Source organism: Heterodontus francisci, chromosome 3, assembly GCF_036365525.1.
Source record: "Heterodontus francisci isolate sHetFra1 chromosome 3, sHetFra1.hap1, whole genome shotgun sequence".
NCBI lineage: Eukaryota > Metazoa > Chordata > Chondrichthyes > Heterodontiformes > Heterodontidae > Heterodontus > Heterodontus francisci.
Genome location: NC_090373.1, coordinates 31442304 through 31457016, shown reverse-complemented (window position 1 = coordinate 31457016; position 14713 = coordinate 31442304). Strand labels below are relative to the sequence as shown.

Below are 14713 nucleotides of genomic sequence, written 5' to 3'. Positions count from 1 at the left end.
AGCCTCCCTGCGGGTTGGTTGTGGGGTGGGGGGCCCTCCTGCTTGGGTAATCTGTGGCCCACAGAGGGCTCCTGGCAGCAAAGGCTGCCCCTGTGCTAACACCCACCCACCTGCCCTCATTAATCCACCCCCTCAAACTCCTCGCTGGGGCCTGCCTGACTGGCCCAGTGAGCCCGCTCCCACTTACCTGCAGTCCACGACTCCATGGCTGCTCCTAGTCTGGGGCCTGCTGCAGTGCCAGCAGTGGCCACTGCTCACGGTAGCTCTGGGACTGCTGAGCTGCTGGCCCTCTGATTTGCCAGCAGCTCTTGGAGACCCTGGTGCTGGGCAGTTAATTGCCTGTGCGCCCTAAAATGCAGCCATAGGTCCCCCAAAACCCGAGGCAGGGTTCCCCTTGTCTTTTTGGCCTGCCGGGGGATTTCTGCCGGCTGCATAAAATTCAGCCCATTATTTTCTCTGGTGGGGAAATCCAGAACAAGGAGTCATAATCTTAAAATTAGCCCTAGGAGTGAAATCGGGAAACACTATTTTATGCCACGGGTGGTGGAAATCTAGAACTGTCTCCCCGCTGATGGCTGTGGATGTTGGGAGTCATTTGAAACTTGCAAGACTGAGATATGTCGATTTTTGCTAGGAAAGGGTATAAAATGTTCCATGTCGCCGTCTGGTCTGCTCCAATTGTGTCCTATGCCCCTGTTGTTCTGCCAAAGGACCTGAAAATACGGTGCTCAGCACCCCCATTACTTTCTAGGAATCTAATTGGTTTGTGATGACCGCCTGACCAGTTACCTTAAATGAGTCTATGAAAATAATATGCCAGTACCGCACTTTCTGTCTTCGTGCTTTAGTGTGTGTGTGTGTGTGTGTGTGTGTGTGTGTGTGTGCCATGTGATTCATTCCCCCAATTCAATGCTTCAGTGTGCTAGATGTGTAGCAGCCATTATTTGCTCCTGATCTGTTTTTTTCATCGCATTTTTCCAGCTTAAAAATAGCTATTGTTTCTCAGTTTAAAAATAGCCTTCTTTTCTAGCTTGTAAATAGTTCTATTTTTCCTCAGATTAATGCATTTAATTATCAGGATGTGATTAAATTATTTTAGCATTCATTTGATGTATTTGCCTTTCTGTCACTTGCTGATTCACCAGGCGGAGGTTTGACCCGTTTTTATTCTTTTCTTTATCTCAGCCATTTTTGAAAGTTGTTCCTATTTTATTTCTGAAATGGCCCTCTATTGTATGCTGTCTTTTGTTAAAGATCTTCCCTTTCTGTTTTTGAGGCTATTTTTTCCTCCTCAGTCAATCTGTAGCAATTTCACTCCCTATGAGCTTTTAACTCCACCCTTTATTAGCTTTGAGTGAATTCTAGTATACAGTGATTTCTTTATCTTTAGTTTACTGCTGCAGACATTTATTTTTTTACCCTGAGTGAATTTTAACATGCAGCTTTTTATTTTTGCTTGTCATGTGAGCAGAATCCCATGATTCTTTTGCTTTTTAAATAAAAAATCCTAGCAACCATTTTACCAAGACACTTGGTCAGATTGAATTGTTCAAATTATAAATCATTTGAATTATTTATTTTTGTCACGTGAACAGATTCCTTTATTTATCTATGACTTTTCCACAGCAGTCATGTTATTTTTTAATGCTGTGAATTTTAACTGTTGCAATTTTAAGCAAACCTGGTGCTCCATCAGTTATTTTAAGAGGTTTGATGGAATTCACAGCCTTCACCTTTACACAAGGCTAACTTTTCTGAGTGGACTGCATTTTACATCTTGCACATAACAAGAACAAATATTTCAAATTATAATTTGCATCATTTTTGTTCCTGAGCAGTGCTATCAGAGATCGAACTAATATACTAATATATTCCTGTACGTCTTTTGTCAGATATAATAAGTTGGACTCTCCAGGTGTTAAATTTTTACTTTGAAATTATATCAATTGTCCAAAAGGAGGGTTTTCTCATTAATGATTTAAGAAAGTTGACAAGATGAGAACATTCAACCCGGCCTTTATAGATCTGAAAATCACCTACATCCATGTTCCTATAACATCATATTTTAAAATTCATAATTTCCTGCATGTTCCTATATTCCCATAAAATCACATTTTAAGATTCATAGTTTCTTACAAATACTTTCAGAACAAGATGCTTCATTTTGTTCTGGCTACTGCCCAGAATTATATTCAAGTCCATGTCAGGAAGTACACACCGATTCCTTAATGAACCAGTTGGCTGGCTTAAACCATCTAATCAACCTCTGACAGTGGGCACAAAGTTAACTTTGTGTCATCAGGTTTCTCCTGAATTTACCCAAGTGGCTCCTTCTTTCACAGTACAATCTACTGTATCACTCCCTCCACCGCCGATGCACAATGGTAGCAGTGTGTACCATCTACAAGATGCACTACAGCAATGCACCAAGGCTCCTTCGACAGCACCTTCCAAACCCACAACCTCTACCACCTAGAAGGACAAGGGCAACAGTCGCATGGGAACCCACCACCTGCAAGTTCCCCTCCAAGCCACACACCATCCTGACTTGGAACTATATTGCCGTTCCTTCACTGTCGCTGGGTCACAATCCTGTAACTCCCTTCCCAACAGCACTGTGGTGTACCTACCCCACATGGACTGCAGCAGTTCAAGAAGGCAGCTTAGAAGCACCTTCTCAAGGACAATTAGGAATGGCCAATAAATGTTGGCCTAGCCAGCGATGCCCATATCCCAGGAACAAATAATTTTAAAAATCCAATAAACAATCTCTGGGGACCAACTTCCCTTCCAAAAGACTGGTTCATAGACATTTTGCATCCTGGAAACCAGACTGTAGTCATCAAACTTGCTGCTGCAATCCTCTGAAATATTTTTCAGCATCCCTTTAAATATTCCTCATGGTTCAGTCATATCTTGACTGATTTGTCTCTAATGATGAAAAGCTAGCAGCAGTGAAGATCCAAAGAGATGTAGGGGTCCATGTGCTTAGATCACTAAAATGTAGTAGTTAGGTACAAAAAGTAACCAGAAAAACTAATTGAATGCTATCCTTTATAACTAGAGGCCTGAAGTGTAAGAGGGAAGAAGTTTTGCTACAACTATACAAAGCCCTAGCTAGATCATGGCTGGAGTATTGTGCACAGTTCTGGGCACTGCACTTTCAAAAGGATATATTGGCCTCGGATGGAGTGCAAGGCAAATTCACAATGTTATGAGGGTTCCAAGGGTTAAATTATGAGAAGAGGTTGATATAAACTAGTCTTGAAAGTTAAGGGGTGATTTGATTGAGGTTTTTAGGATTTTGAAAGGAATTGATAGGGTAGACAGAGAGGAACGTTTTTCACTGGTGGGGGATCTAGAACAAGGGGGCATAACCTTAAAAGTCATAGGCCATTTAGGAGAATTTTAGGAAATGCTTCTTCGTGCAAAAGGGTGGCTGAAGTGAACACTTTCTCCGACAATAAACAGTAGCTGCATACGTAATTAATAATTTAAAGTGAGATTGATAGATTTCTGTTAGCCAAGGGTATTAAGAGATCTGGAACCAAGCTGGATAAATAGTGTAGGGATAGTCAACCATTGAGTGGTAGAACAGGACTGAGGGGCTTAATGGTCTATCCCTGTTCCTGTGTTCCTATGAAAGGAGATTCTGGTATGTTCTCAAAATCTTTTGTGGTGAACAAAGCCCTCTCGCCATGCTGTGGCAGCAGATCAATCCCTGGATAAGTAGAGAGATTGCGAGAACTATTCGCTATTCTCAAGTCATTTGAGTAAGCTGAGAGCAACTACATATAAACTTTCTCGAATTAATAATGGCAAAATGCCCCAATCATGCAGGGTTAACCCCTCCAGAGGGCCAGAGTACTGACAGGGCAACCTTCCCCCAGTAACAGCATCAAATATCCTCTGGTCTAACATAGAGTGGGCAACTGCGGTTTGGAGCACCAGCAAAGTGCTTTAACCCCAACTCTGAGGAAGATTTTTAAATCAAGGTTAAGTTGGTTTGGCTGGGCCTGTGCTTGTAGTACTGGGGTTGATGTTGCTCATCCTGGAATTTGCCCCCGGTTTCTTTTCTCTACTGCCAATTATTTTCTTAACTCCCCCGCCCCTGTCTCTTCTTCCCTCACCAACAAGAAGTGCACGGAGCTTGTGGACTCCTTTGTCACTAAGACTGATATCAGCTGCCTCTGCCACACTTTCTTCCTTTCCTCTTGCCCACAAGGCCAAACTTCTTCTAACATTTCCCCCCATCCTAGCTCTGAACTCTCATCTTTTTGCAGTTTCTCTCCGATTCCCTTCATGTCCTCACTGAGCTCATCTTGTCCATGAGACCTAACTCTTGCTCCCTTGACCCTATTCCCAATAAACTGTTGACCATCCAGCTTCTCTTTCTGGTCTCCATGTTAGCTTATATTGTTAACGGTTCTCTCTCTGCAGGTGCTGTCTCCCTCCCCTTCAAAACTGCTGTCTTCACCCCGCTTTAAAAAAAAACCTTGACCCCACTGTCCTTACAAACTAGCACCTCATCTCCAACCGTCCTTTCCTCTCCAAAGTTTTTGAATGTGCTGTCGCCTCCCAAATCTGTTCCCGTCTTTCCTGGAACTCCATCTCTGAATCCCTCAAACCAGGTTTCTGCCTCCACCACAGTATAGAAACTGGTCTTGTCAGACTCACAAATGACATCTATGTGACTGTGACAAAGATAAATTATCGCTCCTTGTCCTTCTCGACCTGTCTGCAGCCTTTGATACAGTTGACCACACCATCCTCCTCCAATGCCTCCTCACCGCTGTCCTGCTGCGTGAGACCGCGCTCACTTGGTTGCTTTCTTATCTATAATTGTAGCCAAAGTATCACTTGCAACAGCCTCTCTTCCTGCACCCATGCCATTACCTCTGGTATTCCCCAAGGATCTGCCCTTGGCTCCCTCCTATTTTCCATCTACATGCAAACCCTCAGAATCATAAAATGACCTCCTTCTGTGCTGTAACCAGTCAGTCTGCCAAGTCCGCATCGGCTCTCTGCAAGAGCAGTTCAGCTAGTCCCACTTTCCTGCCTTTTCCCTGTAATGCTGCAAATTTTTTTTATCTTCAGATGCTTATGCAATTCCCTTTTGGAAGCCACAATTGAGTCTGCCTCTACCACCCTTTCAGGCAGTACATTCCGAACCACTGACTGCATAAAAACATGTTTTCTCTTGTTGCCTTTGGTTCTTTTCCCAAACACCTTAAAGCTGTGTCTTCTGGTTCTTGGCCCCTCTGCCAAAGGGAACAGTTTCTCTCTATCTACTCTGTCTAGACTCCTCATGATTTTCAACCTCTCAACCTTCTCATTTATCTGACAAGAACAACCCAAGCTTCTCCACTCTATCTTCATATCTGAAGTCCCTCATCTCTAGAGCCTTTCTCATAAATCTTTTCTGCACCCTCTCTAAAGCCTTCACATCTTTCCAAAAGTGCAAAATATAGGGTGAAGAGCCAGTGGTCGTGGTACACATTGGTACAAACGACATAGGTAAAAAAAAAAAGGATGAGATCCTAGAAGCAGAATATAGGGAGCTAAGAAGTAAGTTGAAAAGTAAGACCTCAAAGGTAGTGATCTCAGAATTACTACCAGTGCCACATGCTAGTCAGATAGAAATAGCAGGACATATCGGATGAATATGTGGCTGAAGAGATGGTGTGAGGGGGAGGGTTTTCGATTCCTGGGGCATTGGAACTGGTTCTGGGGGAGGTGGGACCAGTACAAACTGGACAGGTTACACCTGGGCAGGACCGGGACTGATGTCCTAGGGGGAGTATTTGCTAGAGTGGTTGGGGAGGGTTTAAACCAAAATGGCAGGGGGATGGGAACCTTTGCAAGGAGTCAGAGGAGGGGCGGATCAAAGACAAGAACAAAAGGCAGTAAGGGGAATAAGAAAAGTGATAGGCAGAGAAATCAAGGGCTAGAATCAAACAGGGTCACCGTGAAAGATAGTGGGAAAGGGACAAGTAATGTTAAAAAGACCAGCCTTAAGGCTTTGCGCCTTAACACGTGGAGCATTCGCAATAAAGTGGATGAATTAATCGCGCAAATAGATGTAAATGGGTATGATATAGTCGGGATTACGGAGACATGGCTGCAAGGTGACCAGGGATATTCAGTATTTAGGAAGGACAGACAAAAAGCAAAAGGCGGTGGAGTTGCATTCCTGGTTAAAGAGGAAATTAACGCAATAGTGAGGGAAGATATTGGCTCTGACGATGTGGAATCTGTATGGGTAGAGCTGAGAAACACTAAGGGGCCAAAAACGTTAGTGAGGGTTGTATTGGTGATGTTGGGAATGGCATTAAACAGGAAATTAGAGATGCATGCGACAAAGGAACATCTGTATTTATGGGTGACTCTAATCTGCATATAGATTGGGCAAATCAAATTAGTCACAATACCGTAGAGGAGGAATTCATGGAGTGTATACGGGATGGTTTTCTGGACCAATACGTTGAGGAAGCAACTAGAGAACAGGCCATCCTAGACTGGGTATTGTGTTATGAGAGAGGAATAATTGACAATCTAGTGGTGCGAGACACCTTGGGGACGAGCGACCATAATATGATAGAATTCTTCATCAAGATGGGGAGTGATGTAGTTGATTCTGAGACTGGGGTCCTGAATCTTAGTAAAGGAAACTATGAAGGTATGAGGTGCGAGTTGGCCATGACGGATTGGGAAACGTTACTTAAAGGGATGACGGTGGATAGGCAATGGCAAACATTTAAAGAGCGCATGGATGAACTGCAATAATTGTTTATCCCTGTCTGGCACAAAAGTAAAACGGGAGAGGTAGCCAAACCATGGCTTACAAGGAAAATTAGAGATAGCATTAGATCTAAGGAAGAAGCATATAAATTTGCCAGGAAAAACAACAGACCTGAGGATTGGGAGCAGTTTAGAGTTCAGCAAAGGAGGACCAAGGGATTGATTAAGAAGGGGAAAATAGAGTACGAAAGCAAGCTTGCGGGGAACATAAAAACTGACTGTAAAAGTTTCTGTAGCTATGTGAAGAGAAGAGGATTGGTGAAGACAAATGTAGGTAACTTACAGTCAGAAACGGGAATTTATAATGGGGAATAAAGAAATGGCTGACTAACTAAATGCATATTTTGGTTCTGTCTTCACAAAGGAGGACGCAAATATCATACCAGAAATGTTGGGGAACACAGGGCTTAGTGAGAGAGAGGGGAACTGAAAGAAATCAGTATTAGTAGAGAAATGGTGTTGGGGAAATTGATGGGATTGAAGGCTGATAAATCCCCAGGGCCTGATGGTCTGCATCCCAGTGTACTTTAAGGAAGTGGCCCTAGAAATAGTGGATGCATTGGTGGTCATCTTCCAAGATTCTATAGACTCTGAAACAGTTCCTGCAGATTGGAGGGTAGTTAATGTAACCCCACTATTTAAAAAGGGAGGTAGAGAGAAAGCAGGAATTATAGACCAGTCAGCCTGACGTCGGTAGTGGGGAAAATTCTAGAGTCCATTATCAAAGATTTTATAGCAGAGCACTTAGAGAACAGTGGTAGAATCGGGCAGAGTCAGCATGGATTTACGAAAGGGAAATCATGCTTGACAAATCTACTAGAATTCTTCGAGGATGTAACTAGTAGAGTTGATGGGGGGGGGGGGGGCAGTGGATGTGGTTTATTTAGGCTTTCAGAAGGCTTTCGACAAAGTTGAAAGAGATTAGCATGTAAAATTAAAGCCCGTGTGGTTGGGGGTAGTGTATTGCAATGGATAAAAAGTTAGTTGGCAGACAGGAAACAAAGAGTAGGGATAAATGGGTCTTTTTCCGAACGGCAGGCAGTGACTAGTGGGGTACCGCAAGGATTGGTGCTAGGTCCCCAGCTATTCACAATATATATTAATGATTCAGATGAGGGAACTAAATGTAATATCTCCAAATTTGCAGATGACACAAAACTGGGTGGATGGGTGAGTTGTGAGGAGGATGCAGAGAGACTTCATGGTGATTTGGACAAGTTGAGTGAGTGGGCTAATGCGTGGCAGATGCAGTGTAGTGTGGATAAATATGAGGTTATCCACTTTGGTAGCAAAAACAGGAAGGCTGATTGTTATCTGAATGGCTATCAACTGAGAGAGAGGAATATGCAGCGAGACCTGGGTGTTCTTGTACACCAGTTGCTGAAGGTAAGCATGCAGGTGCAACAGGCGGTAAAAAAGGCAAACGTTATGTTGGCCTTCATAGCGAGAGGATTCGAGTACAGAAGCAGGGATGTCTTGCTGCAATTATACAGGGCCTTGGTGAGGCCACACCTGGAATATTGTGTGCAGTTTTGTTCTCCTTATCTGAGGAAGGATGTTCTTGCTATAGAGGGAGTGCAGCGAAGGTTTACCAGACTGATTCCTGGGATGGTGGGACTGATTTATGAGGAGAGATTGAGTCAGTTAGGATTATATTCGCTGGAGTTCAGAAGAGTGAGGGGGGATCTCCTAGAAACCTATAAAATTCTAACTTGACAGGGTAGATGCAGGAAGGATGTTCCCGATGATGGGGGAGTCCAGAACCAGGAGTCATAGTCTAAGGAAACGGGGTAAATCTTTCAGGACTGAGATGAGGAGAAATTTCTTCACCCAGAGAGTGGTGAGCCTGTGGAATTCGCTACCACAGAAAGCAGTTGAGGCCAAAATATTGTATGTTTTCAAGAAGGAGTTAGATATAGCTGTTGGGTCTAAAGGGATCAAAGGGTAGGGGGCGAAAGCGGGAACAGGTTACTGAGTTGGATGATCAGCCATGATCATAATGAACGACAGAGCAGGCTTGAAGGGCCGAATGGCCTATTCCTGCTCCTATTTTCTATGTTTCACAGCAGTAAATTCGAAGTGATCTGTTTTCTACAACTGAATGTGCAACCAAGAGAGAAACCTACGAACACCTCAGGCCTGCAACCAATGAGAACTTGACGTCTGAGAGAATTCAACAGGTTAACCGTGACACCTCCCCTCCCCACCTGGATATCTAACCCCCCACTTACCATCGCTTACCCCTTTTCCTCTCTATCTGTTTCTTGAGAGAGAGTGTGTGCGTGCGTGCAAACGTATGAGTGGGTGCAGTTGCAACAATTTTGGGTTAAGGCATATTGAACAATAAATAACTGATTTTCTGTTTTAAACCTACAAGTAAATCTGTCACTGTCTGTTTATTTGACAAATAAAAACAAGTTTTAACACAGGTTTTGATGTAAAAACCAAACCACTTGCTGCGGTCAGGTAGGAGTTGAACAGTGGGAACCACCAAACCTCTCACCACATGGCCAAAACACCCAAATCTAAGTCATTAATACATATCAAGAAAAGCAGTGGTCCTAATACTGAACCCTGGGGAGCACCACCTTCCTGCAGTCCAAAAAGCCAGCAGTGAGCACTATTCTTGGTTTCCTGTCATTCAGCCAACTTAGTATACATGCTGCCACTGTCCCTTTCATTCCATGGGCCTCAGCTTTGCTGACAAGCCTGTTATGTGGCACTTTACCAAACTTTATTTCCCTGACTAGAAGCATCAAGAAAACCGTGGTCATGGGACAAGGTGTTGCATCTCCGCCCCTGATCACACTAAATAACACCCTACTGGAAGTGGTTAACAAATTCTGCTACCTTGGGTCCATGGCAACAGTCAATCAGTCCCTTGATGCAGAGCTCGATACACGCATAGGGAAAGCAGCTACCACCTTTGCTGACTCGTGAAAAGCACATTGGATATCACCAAGCTGACCCTTAGGACCAAGCTGTTGGTTTATAAGGCCTGTGTTCTCAGCACCATGCTGTATGGCTGTGTAGCATGGGCGACTTGCATCTACCAGGAAAAGCTCAATAATTTCTATATTCGCTGTCCGCGCTCATTATGGATATATCCTGCCAAGACAAAATCACAAATGCGGCAGAACTCCCAAGCGTATTAGCACTGATCAAACGGAGGCGGCTACGGTGGATCGGACACGTCCACAGGATGGAAGATGGTCGCATACCCAAGGACCTTCTGCATGGTGAGGTAGCTGGGGCCAGACGACCAGTGGGGCACTTAAAGTTCCGCTTCGAGGATGCTTGCAAGCGTGACATGAAGACCCTAAATGTCGACTAACGTACTTGGGAGTCACTAGCTGATAGAGGGAATGGCAACACATCCTGTGGACTGGTGTGCACTACCACGACGACCAACTGCTACAGCAGCTTGGCAACAGGTGCCAATGTCAAAAACAGCTCAGCGTCACTTGGCAGCTTCACGTGCAGCACTTGTAGCAGAACCTGCCTATCAAGGATTGGCCTTCACAGCCATCAGCAAAGGTGCACCAAGAGAAGACATCCCACCTAAATGGATTGCTTGCTGCATGGCCATTGTCTTTTGTAGATGGAAGGATGCCAACCAACCATTATGCAATGCCTTTTGGAAGTCCATGTACACCACATTATGTTCATCAGCCCTCTCTGTTACTTCAAAAAAACTCAATCAAGTTATTGAACCACTATTTGCCTTTCCATAGTTAATCCACCCTTGTCTAAAAATGACTGTTAATTTTGACCCTGATTATCATTTCTAAAAATATTCCCACCACCGAGGTGAAACTGACTGACCTGTAGTTGCTGGATTTATCCTTGTACCCTTTTTTGAACAAGGGTATAACATTTACAATTCGCCAGTCCTCTGGCACCACCCTATACCTAAGGAGGATTGGCAATAGTAAAATGGTATTAAGAGAAGGGTGGGGGCGATTAGGGACCAAAAAAGGGGAAAATTCTGGCCAGTACCTCTGCAATTTCTGCTCTTACTTCCATCAACATCCTCGGATGCATCCCATCCAGTAATGGTGACTTACAAACGTGAAGTACAGCCAGCCTTTCTAATACCTGTTTTATCAATTTTTAGCTTACCCAGTATCTCATTTATCTCCTCCTTCATTATGGCTTTGGTAGAATCTTCTTTCTTGGTAAAAATAGATGCAAAGTACTCATTTAGTATCTCAGCCATGCTTTCTGCCTCCATGCATAAATCCCTTTTTTGCTCCCTAATCGGCCTCACTCCTTTTAGCTTTTACTATTTATATGCCTATAGAAGACTTTTGTATTCGCTTTATTTTAATACTCTTTCTTTGCCTCTCTTATTTGTTTTTTCACTGGCCTTCTGAACTTTGTATAGTCAGCCTGGTTCTCACTTGAATTATCAACCTGACATCTGTCATACACCCTATATTTTTTCTTCATCTTACTCTCTATCTCTTTTGTCAACCAAGGAGCTTTGGCTTTGGTTGCCCCTACCTTTCCCCCTAGTGGGAATCTACCTCCACTGTACCCAAACCATCTTTTTAAAGGCGGCCCATTGTTCCATTGCAGTTTTGCCTGCCAATCTTTCATTCCCATTTGCCCAGGGCAGGTCCATTCTCCACCCACTGAAATTGGCCGACCTCCAATTAAGTATTTTTACTCTAGATTGCTTCTTGTCTTTTTCCATAGCCGATCTAAGCCTTATGGTACTTAGGCGACATGATCCAAAAACACAGCGTTAGTGTTCACATATATGCTGACAACATGCAGTTCTACCTCACCACCACCTCTCTTGACTCTTTCACTGTTGCTAAATTATCAGACTGCTTGTTTGACATCCAATATTGGACGAGCAGAAACTTCCTCCAGTTGAATATTGGGAATGCCAAAGCCATTGTCTTTGATCCCCACTACAAACTCTGTTCCCTAGCAACCGATTCTTCTCTCCCTGGCAACTATCTGAGGCTGAACCAGAATGTTCATAGCCTTGGTGTCATATTTGACCCCGAGATGAGCTTTCAATCACAAATACGCGCCATCACTAAGACCACCTACTTCCATCTCCATAACATCTCCTGACTCTACCTCAGCTCATCTGCTCCTCGAACCCTCATCCAAGCCTTTGTTACCCTAGACTTGACTATTCCAAAGTACTCTGACCAGCCTCCCACATTCTACCCCCTGTAAACTTGAGCTCATCTAAAACTCTGCTGCCTGTGTCCTTATTTGCACCAAGCCCCATTCACCCATCATCCCTATGCTCCCTGATATCCATTGGCTCCTGGCTAAGCAACATTTCAATTTTAAAATTCTCATCCTTGTTTTCAAATCCCTCTGAGGCCTTGCCCCTTCCTTTCTCTGTAATCTCCTTCAGCCCTTCAACCTTCAGATCTTTGCATACCTCCAATTCTGATCTTTTGTGCATACCCAATTTTAATGGTTCCACTATTGGTGTCCGTACCTTCAGGTGTTTCGGCCCTATGCTCTGTAATTCCCTCCCTAAACCTCTCCTCCTTTTTTCCTCCATTTCCTCCTTTAAGATGTCTTTGAAATCTACGTCTTTGACCAAGCTTTTGATCATATATCCCAATATCTCCTTTTTGACTAGGTGTCAAATTTTGTCTATCAAGTACCTTTGGATGTTTTACTATGTTAAAGGTGCTATATAAATGCAAATTTATGTTTTGGGATTTTTTTTCACCCTCTGTGCAAATCCTTCTGGACCTTGTGTAGCATTTCTGTGCAATTTCTTTTAAATGAACTGGGAAGATATAAATCTGAATCCCAAAAAGCTGACTTGTCATTTTTTTTTTAAAAGAGGACGTTCGATCCTGGAATGAGAGAATTGTCCTATGCTGGAGAGATTGAGTAGTCTAACCATATTTTCCATAGAGTTTAGAAGAATAAGAAGTGATTTCATTGAAGCATACATATTTACTTTTCCTTTTTTCATGTTTTTTTTATTGCTGGGTTGTTTTCCCCCCACCTTGTTTCTTTCTTAATCCCTTTACTTTGTGATGGACGGGTGCTATACTGCCATCTATACCTCATCCAGACACATCTTTTTTTTTCTATACATGGCTTTGTACCATGAAACCTTTTGTCATTTAATGTCTCTTGCCTATCTCAGACTTTCCTTTTATTCCCCCCCCCCCCCCCGCCCCCCACCCCCACCCCTTTTCACTTGCTCAAAGTCTATTACATTTCCTAGCTGGAGAGTTAGAATAAGGGGTCAGCCATTTAAGACAGAGAAGAAGTTTCTTCAAAGGGTTGTGAAGTTTTGAAATTCTCTACTCCAGAGTTATGGATGCTCAGTTGTTGAGTATATTCAAGTCAGAGATTAATAGAGTTTAGTATACTCTCGAAATCAAGGGATATGGTGATAGTATGGAAAGGTGTAGTTGAAGTACAAGATCAGCATGATTATATTGAATGGCAGGGCAGGCTCGAAGGGCTTGCCCCTATTTCTTAGGTTCTCATGTTCTTAGGTCTTCTTCCAACCATCCTTCCCAACTCCCACCTCTGTATTGCTCTTGATTTTCTTTTTGCTCTGTTGCATACTCAGACTGCTTTCAGCCTATTGCCTCTCTTTTACTGCCTGTTATACTGTTGTTTTTATGGCTATTCCCCCTTTCATTTAAAAGCATTAATCACACCCCATTAATTTCCTTAAGCTATCCACTGAAATAATGAAACAGCAAAAATGGCTGAGCCTGTAAAGGACAAAGCCAAAATGAAGCTGAAAGCAATTTTAAAAATTTGGAATAAATCACGCTGATCTTCTACTTCAACTACACCTTTCCATACTGTCCCCATATCCCTCGATTCTGAGAGTATACTAAACTCTATTAATCTCTGACTTGAATATACTCAACAACTGAGCATCCATAACTTGAACAACCAGGAGGGGAGGAAATGAGTTTGGGAGAATGGTTGTGAAGTATAATGAAGCAGGCGTAAGTGAAGAGGGACTATCAGTATTAAACTACCACTAAGAGAGTGAAGAGAGAAGTTAGCAGAAATGTCATTGCTCTGTTGGAGAACAGAATGCTTTCTGATAGGGAGTTGTTGAGGCTGAAACCATTGCACCTTTTAAGAGAAGAGTACGTAATGATTTGGAATAAAGGAAGATACTGGACAATAGTGGGAGAGCACGGGGAAGTGGGATTAGTCTGAGATTGCTCTAGCAGAGAGCACCTGGCATTAGGATTAGTCTGGGATTGCTCTAGCAGAGAACACAGGGCAGTATGGGTGATGGTAGCTTAGTGGTAATGTTACTGGACTAGTAATCTAGAGGCCCAGACTAATGCTCTGGAGACATGAATTCAAATCCCACCATGACAACTGGATGAATTTAAATTCAATTATTTAATCAAAAAGCTAGTTTCATTAATAATGATCATAAAACTACTCGATTGTTGTAAAAATAAAAACCCTAATGTCCTTCAGGGGAGGAAATCTGCTGTCCTTACCCAGTCTGGCCTACATGTGATTTCAGATCCACAGCAATGTGGTTGACTCTTAACTGCCCTCTAGCAAGCCACTCAGTTGTAGGTGGCTCACCACCACCTGCTCAAGGGCAATTAGGGATGGACACATTCCAAGAACAATTTTTTTTTAAAGTGTATTAGTCTGCGATTGCTCCAACAGACAGCACCTAGCAGTGAGATATAAATGGGATTGTTCCAACAGAAAATGAGTCTGCAGATGGTCCTTCTTTTGTACTGTAAAGTTATGATGGGGAGAAGGTGAAGAAAATGTCAAAAAAATCGGATCTAGAGAATACTCCTCCAGCGCAGGCAAAATACACTCTACATCAGCATCATTCATTTTCATTCTGACTTTTAACAATTAGTGTCTTTTTTTAAAGTGAGAAAAAGTTTGTTTGCTGGTTATTTAC

The 14713-nt window shown here is 43.0% G+C and overlaps 1 protein-coding gene across 5 annotated transcripts in view; it reads left to right on the top strand.

Moving 5' to 3' along the window:
* sipa1l2 (signal induced proliferation associated 1 like 2) overlaps window positions 1-14713 on the top strand; it is a 581962-nt gene that overhangs the window by 219976 nt on the left and 347273 nt on the right. The gene's annotated exons all lie outside the window — the stretch shown is intronic.